Source organism: Mustela putorius, unplaced genomic scaffold (genome assembly GCF_011764305.1).
Source record: "Mustela putorius furo isolate JIRA1106 unplaced genomic scaffold, ASM1176430v1.1 tig00537227_pilon_pilon_pilon, whole genome shotgun sequence".
In the NCBI taxonomy this organism is placed as follows: Eukaryota; Metazoa; Chordata; class Mammalia; order Carnivora; family Mustelidae; genus Mustela; species Mustela putorius.
Window position 1 is genome coordinate 1,985,895 of NW_025422368.1, and position 7,409 is coordinate 1,993,303.

A 7,409-nucleotide genomic window follows, 5' to 3' on the forward strand; every position below is an offset into this window, starting at 1 on the left:
AGAGATGGGTGTCCCATCTTTCTGGTTCTTCTCCTTCTCCTTCCTCCATTCTTACAGGGATTGTCTAGGAGCCCTCATAGTGGTGGAAGGCCTTCCAACTCTAGGGGGGAAGGGAAACAGGGAGCACCGCTTCTAGTGGGGATGCCATTGGCTCAAGAATCTGGATTTGAGGGGCTGACTCTAACTTCCTGAGAAGACCTGTACATGGCATCAGTCTTGGTGGTGGGGTCTAAACAGGGCTGAGCAGGCATGCCCATCACCAGACCCAGCTCTTTGTTGCTCTCCTCCCCAATGCCCACAAGCCCAAATTTCCACCTCAGTGGGATTTTTAAATATCTTAAAGGAACCTCAAAGAGCCACTCAGAGCTTCACAGCTCCAGGAGATCTCCTTTCTTTCGCTCAGGGAGAGATTCTTTTTCTTCCAAATACTTAATGTTGTAGACCACAAAGGGGCCTTATCTTCTGGCCACCGGGAGATCTTTGACCACCATCTCTGCTGTGGAACCACTTTCTTCGAAATACTAGAAGGAAGAAGGAGCAAGCGGCCAGTGGCCCAGGGGATCTAGCATTAGAAAGAGCTTCCAGTCCCAATTCTATGGCTTTCCCATCAGCCTTAGCAATTGCATCAAATCTGCATGTCAGGCGACAACTCAGGATGAAGGGCGTTGACAGTTGGGACTTAACCGCACTCTCTTCCAAACCTGTAGGTACCCGGGGGCGCACTTGAAAGCCTGCTACCAGGCTAGGGAGGGGGTCAGGGCAGCATTGCTGGTGGGCATCTACTCCCATGAACACATATCCACCCTTTCCTCCAAGCTCCTTCCCTGGCCCCACTTTTGCTCTCAAGAGGAGGACCAGTTAGCTGTGATCCAAATTATCCAGATAACTAACTGTGGAAGCACGGCTTGCGTTTTTCAGAATGCCACTCCTTTGACCTCCAGAGCTCATGAAATCCCTTCCCTAGCCTCTCCTATTCTCTACTTGGCTCCCCAACATACTCCCAAATCCTAGCTACGAAAAAATCCTAAATGTAGGGGGGACAAACTTTCCTGATCTACCATTTGCCTCCACCTGCAACTTCTGTCCCCTCCCCCCCCAAATTTTCTCTCTTCTGAGTCTCCGCTCTTAGCTTCTTAAAAAAAAAAAAAAAAAAAAATCCGAAGAAGAAGGAATTTTCAATAGTCCCACTTGTCAAGCGAAGACCATCTTTTAACCTTCAACAGCAGCGAAAGCCGTGTGAACTCTCGGTGAACCAAGATTGAAGTCATAAATCACGCGTACAAAGGCGGCTGCGGAGGCTGGCGCGGGCTGCTGCACCTTTAACGCTTTCTGGGGCTGACAGGCGGCGGCCCAGCTAAAGTTCACAGTGCCCGGGGAGGGCCCGCCCCCGCTTCCCCTCCCCCGGCCCCCTGGCCCCCGCCCCCGGCCCGCCCGGCCCTGGCCCGCGCTACCCTCGCCCGGAGGCCCCGAGCTGCTCTCGCGCAGGCGGGGTTGGGGGGGGGGGCGTGCTCTCTCCCGCCGCCCGCACTCGGCTCTGCAGCTCCAGCCCCGCACCCCCTCCCCGCCCGGCTTGCTGTATTTAAATAGGCAACGGGATGCACATGGACACAATAATTTAGCTTGTCTCCGGCATTTTCTACAGGACCCCAAGAGATGGACCTTCCACTCTCCCTTTTCTCTTTAGAACTGGCATCTTTCATCTCTGTCTGTACGGGCCCAATTATACAGATCCTTAGGGTTCCAGTAGGATCTGAGTCGCTGGAACCCGGAACACCTGGCAGGAACATGCCATATAATTAGGATTTTCTTTTCTTTTCCTTTTAACCTTTTCTTTCTTTTCCTTTTCTCCCCCTTTCTCTTAAAAACAAAAATCTTTTGTCTTAAATGTTATGTATTTGTGTATTTATCAGAGGGCTAGAATGAACCTCCTCGACCGGCGGGATAGGGAGGGTGGAAAAAAGGCCCAGCTTTTTAGCCCTCTGCAGAAGTCTCCAGGCTTTCCGCGCCCATCGGCCTCGCTTCCTTTCCTTGGCCTTCGGGATCCTCCTCCTCGGATCGTTTGTATTTTTTTTCCTCCCCCCGTCGTCTCCTCTTTGGCTTAATTAAAGTTTAGCGACTCCGCTTGCCTTTTCTCTCCTTTTTATTCGAAAGCGGAAACCAGACGGCCCAAGCGACCCCAGCACAGTCCCGTCCTGCCGCCAGCGAGGCCTTCCCCCTCGCCCGCCTCCCTCCGCCGCCGGCCTCCGGGACCCGTCTCCCGGCACCATCCCGCAGGTGTGCGGCCTCTGGCGGGGGTTGGGGGGGATCTGAAGGACCCCGGCGGAGGTAGAGGTGTCTCCTCTTCCCCCAAACCCATCCTCAGACTTGCTCCAGAAAGTTTGGAGGGTGGGTACACCCTGACTCAGGCAACCCGCTCCCCCAAACCCATGGCTGACTAATATGATATGACAAAAGCCGGTGATGGATTTGGTATATGTTAATTCACAATGCCCTTTCCTCCAGAATTTAACTATAAGTTAATACACACCGGAAACCACGCGCATACACGCTCGTTAATGGGCTTAGGTATTAGCGAGCCCTAACGATGCATACAAATGTGTTCTGCGCTCTGTAGGCCCCTCAAGATTTATGGGCCTTGAGCTCTCTGAAGCTGTAAACAAGGAGGAAAAAAAAGAGAAAGGAGAGAGAGACTGGGGGAAAGAGACAGAGGCCTGAGTCACCCCTCCAGATTGTGGGAGAGAAGGGATCTTTGCAAGTGGGTTCCTAAGTCTTTTGCTTTCCTTACAAGCTCGGGGTGTGTGGTTTGGGGCATTGGGCTGGGGCTGGGGGTGGGGGTTGCGCCTGGACGCTGGTGTGCGTGGGCAGTGTGCCGTTTGCGAGCTGGGTTGGGGGAAAAGCTTCCTATGAACTGCTGTGCGGGGGCCGCATCTAGCAGGCACCCGTGGGCAAGTATCTGCGGGTGTGCACACTGTGCTAGGTGTGCGTGTGTGTGTGCGTGTGTGCACGCGCGCGCCTGTGTGCCTGTGTGACAAGCAGGCCTCCCTCTGGGCCTGGTGGCTGTCCCCTGAACCCTGCGAACAAATCTCTAACAACAATCATAATAACAATAAATAATAAATAACAATAAAACGGTAGTTAACAGTCCCTCCCTAGCAGGATAACAATAAAATGCAAGAGGAGATATTTTGAGGAGGGGCCGGGGAAGGAGTCGGGATCACAGCATCCGAGGGGAAGACAAGGGAGGAAGGAAGGAAGTTAGCTTCTTCCTAAACCCTTGGAGGGCTGGATTTAGGAACCCCCTCTCCAGACAAGGTCCTCCGGCCGAGGAGGAGAGGGAGAGCCCCCGGAGGCCGCTCTTTCCTGCTTCGTTTTCTCCGGCTTTTGCTTTGTGCGATCGGAGGAGGGATCCCACATTATGGGGGTGAATTGTGGCTTTGGGGAGCCTCTGGAGCCCTTGTTTTAAAGAGGAGGGCAAGCAAAGAGGGTCACGGTGAGGGGGAGGATGGGGGGGGGCAGATGAGCCGATGGCCAGAACCAGGGTCCTAAACACTCGGGCAACAGAAGTGCCCGGGGAGGACGTGCCGCCGGGTATGGACGGAAGCAGAAAAACACTTATGGCCGCCCGAGAGAGGGGAGAGCAGGGCCGGGGTTTCCGGTAGGCCCAGGGAAAGTTCTCTTTCTAGGGGCTTTTCAAACCACACAAACAAAAACAACAACAACAAAAAAAAAAAAAAAAAAAAAAAAAAGAAGAAGGAGGAGGAGGAGGAAGGATTTGAGGCGCGCTGAATTTTCCTTCGCGGGCTTGGAGCGAGCGGATTGCCATAAAGGAAGCGAAGACCACGATCCCGGATTCTTCCACGTCCACCTCATTTTCTCCAGGTACAATTTTCTGATAATCGTATTAATGTATTTATTGTGGCTGGGGTGAGGGAGAGGCAGATGCGTAGGGATAGGACACTCGCCAAAGAGAAAGCCTCCCCACAGTTTCGGGTCTAACGAAATACCCCCCTTTAAAAACAATTGTACTGAAAGAAAAAGAAAAAAGAAAGGAAAGAAAGAAAGAAATCCAAGAATAAATATAAAAACACAAATTAGCCAACTTTTTAACAGGAAAAGAAAAGAGGGGGGGGGAATGACCATAACCAACAAGCGTGAGAACTTTTAAAAGATTTAAGTCACGAACCTTTTCAGAGGTTTTGATTCTTTTTCAACAGCCGGTGACCCATCTGGTCTGAAAGGGACGGAGACCTACACTTTCCACTGAGTCACTTCTTTAAGACCGGAGCACACACAAAGATTCAAAAGGGAACCCGGGGCGGCCTTGCATTTGAACACCACACGAGGAGGGGGAACACTGTGATAACCAGTTGGACAAAATACTAATAAAATGAAACACACCCGGGTCGCAGCACTTGAGCGCAGGGTGAGCGGACATAGCCCAGATACTGGGTTCCAGGCGGCCGCCGGTGTGAGGCGGCTGCCCTGGGCGATGAGGTGCCAGAGAGGCCGGGGCTAAATCTCGGCCTCCCCAGCCCGCCCACCCGCAGTCCCCTTCTCCCGGGCCGGCCTCCGTGCCCCTCTTGCCCTTGCCACACTCAGATGCCTGGTCGGGCTTCCCTGGTGCAAGGATTGGGGGCCTAAGAAGGGACAAAGTGACTCAAGCCAGACTCTCCATTTTTCTCCCTTAGGCCTCTCCATTTGCCGGGTCTCTCAACCACCGGGAGACTAACACAATGGGGGCTCCTGGACTGCCCCCCAGCCACTCCTGGATGGTTTCCCAAAGCCTAGCTACCTCCAACCCTCCTTGTGTGTTGGGGTAGGGAATAGCTGTACCCAGACACCTCTGCACCCTGTCATATGTAAAGCGTGCTCACTTGAAGAATATCTTGAAGAAGAAGGAGAAGAAGGAGGAGGAGAAGGCAGGCCAGCTTAGAGCTGTGTTTACTTCTAGTTCTACTGATCCGTTCTCATCTGGAGACTTTATTTATAACCCCCACTATAACTCTCTCTGTTTGGAGGCACTGGTGGTTCTATTGACAGACTGATGTCTAGAAAATATTGCTCTATCTCTAACCATCCCTAAATGTGCTGTGCTTGTATTTACAGATTTATGCTGGAGGAAAATATAATTATTTCCATTGTATTTGTGCATATACAATAGTTACAGAAGCAGATTTATATATGAGGAGATATACGACTCTCTTATAGCCATCCAGTTTTATGGACATTTGATATCCTGACAGATTTATATCTCTGAGCAGCTATATAGATAAATGTATATGGTTGGAATTATGGATCAGGAGATATATACTTATTGATTGTGATATAGAGTAGTTAGAACATTCACTCAGAGCCATATATGGATATGGAGATAGTTCTATATTATTATCACTATATATAGGCATATCTATTTATAACTACATAGTTATAAAAATAGACATAAGTAATTACAGTCCTATATGTACATGCTGCTATCTCTCTGTAGAGTTATAGACACTTGGCGAATATAACTCCGAGGAGATATCTGTATGTATATAAGGGTGTAATTACCTCGTGATGTGTGTGTATTGGGGCTCAGACCAGTCTATCTCTGTACAGACATATTTATACGTAGGGGCTGAGAGAGACTTGTTCATGGAAATATTGCCGGAGAAGCAATGGAAAAGCAGGATCTGGCCATCTAGGAAATCAGCTAGCAGAGTTCTTTACTTGCAGAGGGATGGAGTTGACTGAAGGGTAAACAGAACATAGGCAGCCTCAAGGAGAAGAGGTGCAGGGAAAGTGATTGGGGCATGGCTGGAACAGACAGGCGGGAAAGGGGTAGACACACACAGGGCAGCCACCTGAAGATGGGGGACTGGTTTTGTGAGGAGCAGGTGCAGATGGTCACTGGGTCTTATGGACGGGTAGGCAGTGAACAGTACTATGACCTAGAGATCCATTCCAGCTCTCCGCTGAGGGAGCAGACCCTCAGGTGGGCTTTGGGGCACTAAAGGGCAGCTGCCACCTAGCCCCTCCAGCATTCTGGGCACATTGCTCTTGAATCCTAGTTTCGGGGTCTCAAAAGTAGGTTTCAGAGGCGAGGAGGGGGGTGTACTTTCACTGCCGCTGCCTCTGGGAATAGGGCCAGGAAAGCCAGGTAGTGTAGTATGGCAAAATAAAGCTTGCTTTCACCTGGGCCTCCTGTACTCCTGGGGGGGCCTGTGTGGAGCCTGTGTGGCAGGAACCTGGTGGATTGAGGGATAAATTTTCAAGGGTTGGGCTTCTTCTGATGGGAGCTTCAGGAAGCCTTCCTCACCCCCCTTCTCTGAGGCCCAGGCCCCTGGAGCCTAGTTCTGTTCCACTGGACAGCTCCTTCTCTGTTGCTCCCCAACTTGGGGCTCCCTCTGCTCTGGGTACAGAAGGCTATACCCTCCAACTCTCTAACAGCACTGCCCTGGGCCTTTATGGGAGAATTTGACTTCAATAAGTGGGGAACGTGGATTGACACTTCTAGAGCTCATTCCCCGTCCCCCCCAGCTCACAGCTACCCGGCTTTCTCACCAGTCTCCTTCCAGACACCACAGGATTCAGGCTCTGCAATTCCTCCCTTGCCACCAGCCATCCCAGGAGAAAAGACATTTTTCTCCTGGTCCCAGTTCTTTTTTTTTTTTTTTTTTTTTTTAAAAAAAAAAAACAGGGAGTCACAAACCTCTCTGCTCAATGGTTTGGTTTGCGGAGGTTTCCCTACACTCCACATCAGTGGCCGGCCACTAGATATCTAGGATGCTGGGAAGGGAATGAAGAGCCCTGGCCTGGGGTTAAATGCCAAGTGTCACCTTCCACACAGCTCTGCCCTTCAGATCAGGGCTTCTCCAGAACAGGGACTCTGCTGCCTGGCCCAGAGGGGTGGCCTGGTACCTGAGGTCAATTGAATGGCGATCAGAGCAGCTGCCTTTGGCAGAGGCCATCTCCCTTCTGTGGGCCACTGCTGCGGGCTAACTGGCACCTGGGTGCCCCGGCAGGAGCCCATGGACAGGGGTTAGTGCCCAGCGGAGAGCAGCCAGAGCTGAAATGGGGGAGTGAGAGGTGGAATAAGCACCAGAGCCAGGCTCTACCTCCCTGGAACACCTCAGACCCCCACCCCAGCCTCCTGGCTCCCCAGACCCCCAAGTGTTTGAAAACTAAACCGGAGCTGGGCCCTGAGCTGGGAAAGTGTTGCCCATCAGCCTGAGAGGCCCAAAGAGGAACCACCACTTGGTCCATTAAGAAATACATAAATAAAACAAAAATAAATCAGCATTAGACAAGAACCCTGGCAGAAGGAAAGGCCTTGTGCCCCAGCCAGGCTCCAGGGATATTACCGAAGGCATCAGAATGACTGAGGGTTTTAAGAAATTTTTTTAACTGGAAAAACTTACCAAATTTTC

At 51.4% G+C, this 7,409-nt stretch overlaps 1 long non-coding RNA gene across 1 annotated transcript; it reads left to right on the forward strand.

Moving 5' to 3' along the window:
• Nucleotides 1-2,151: 2,151 nt before the first annotated feature.
• Nucleotides 2,152-5,143, forward strand: LOC106003928. The gene is made up of 3 exons (XR_001176690.2): nt 2,152-3,879; nt 4,215-4,423; nt 4,689-5,143. It is a non-coding gene; the product is annotated as an uncharacterized LOC106003928 (long non-coding RNA).
• Nucleotides 5,144-7,409: the final 2,266 nt, after the last annotated feature.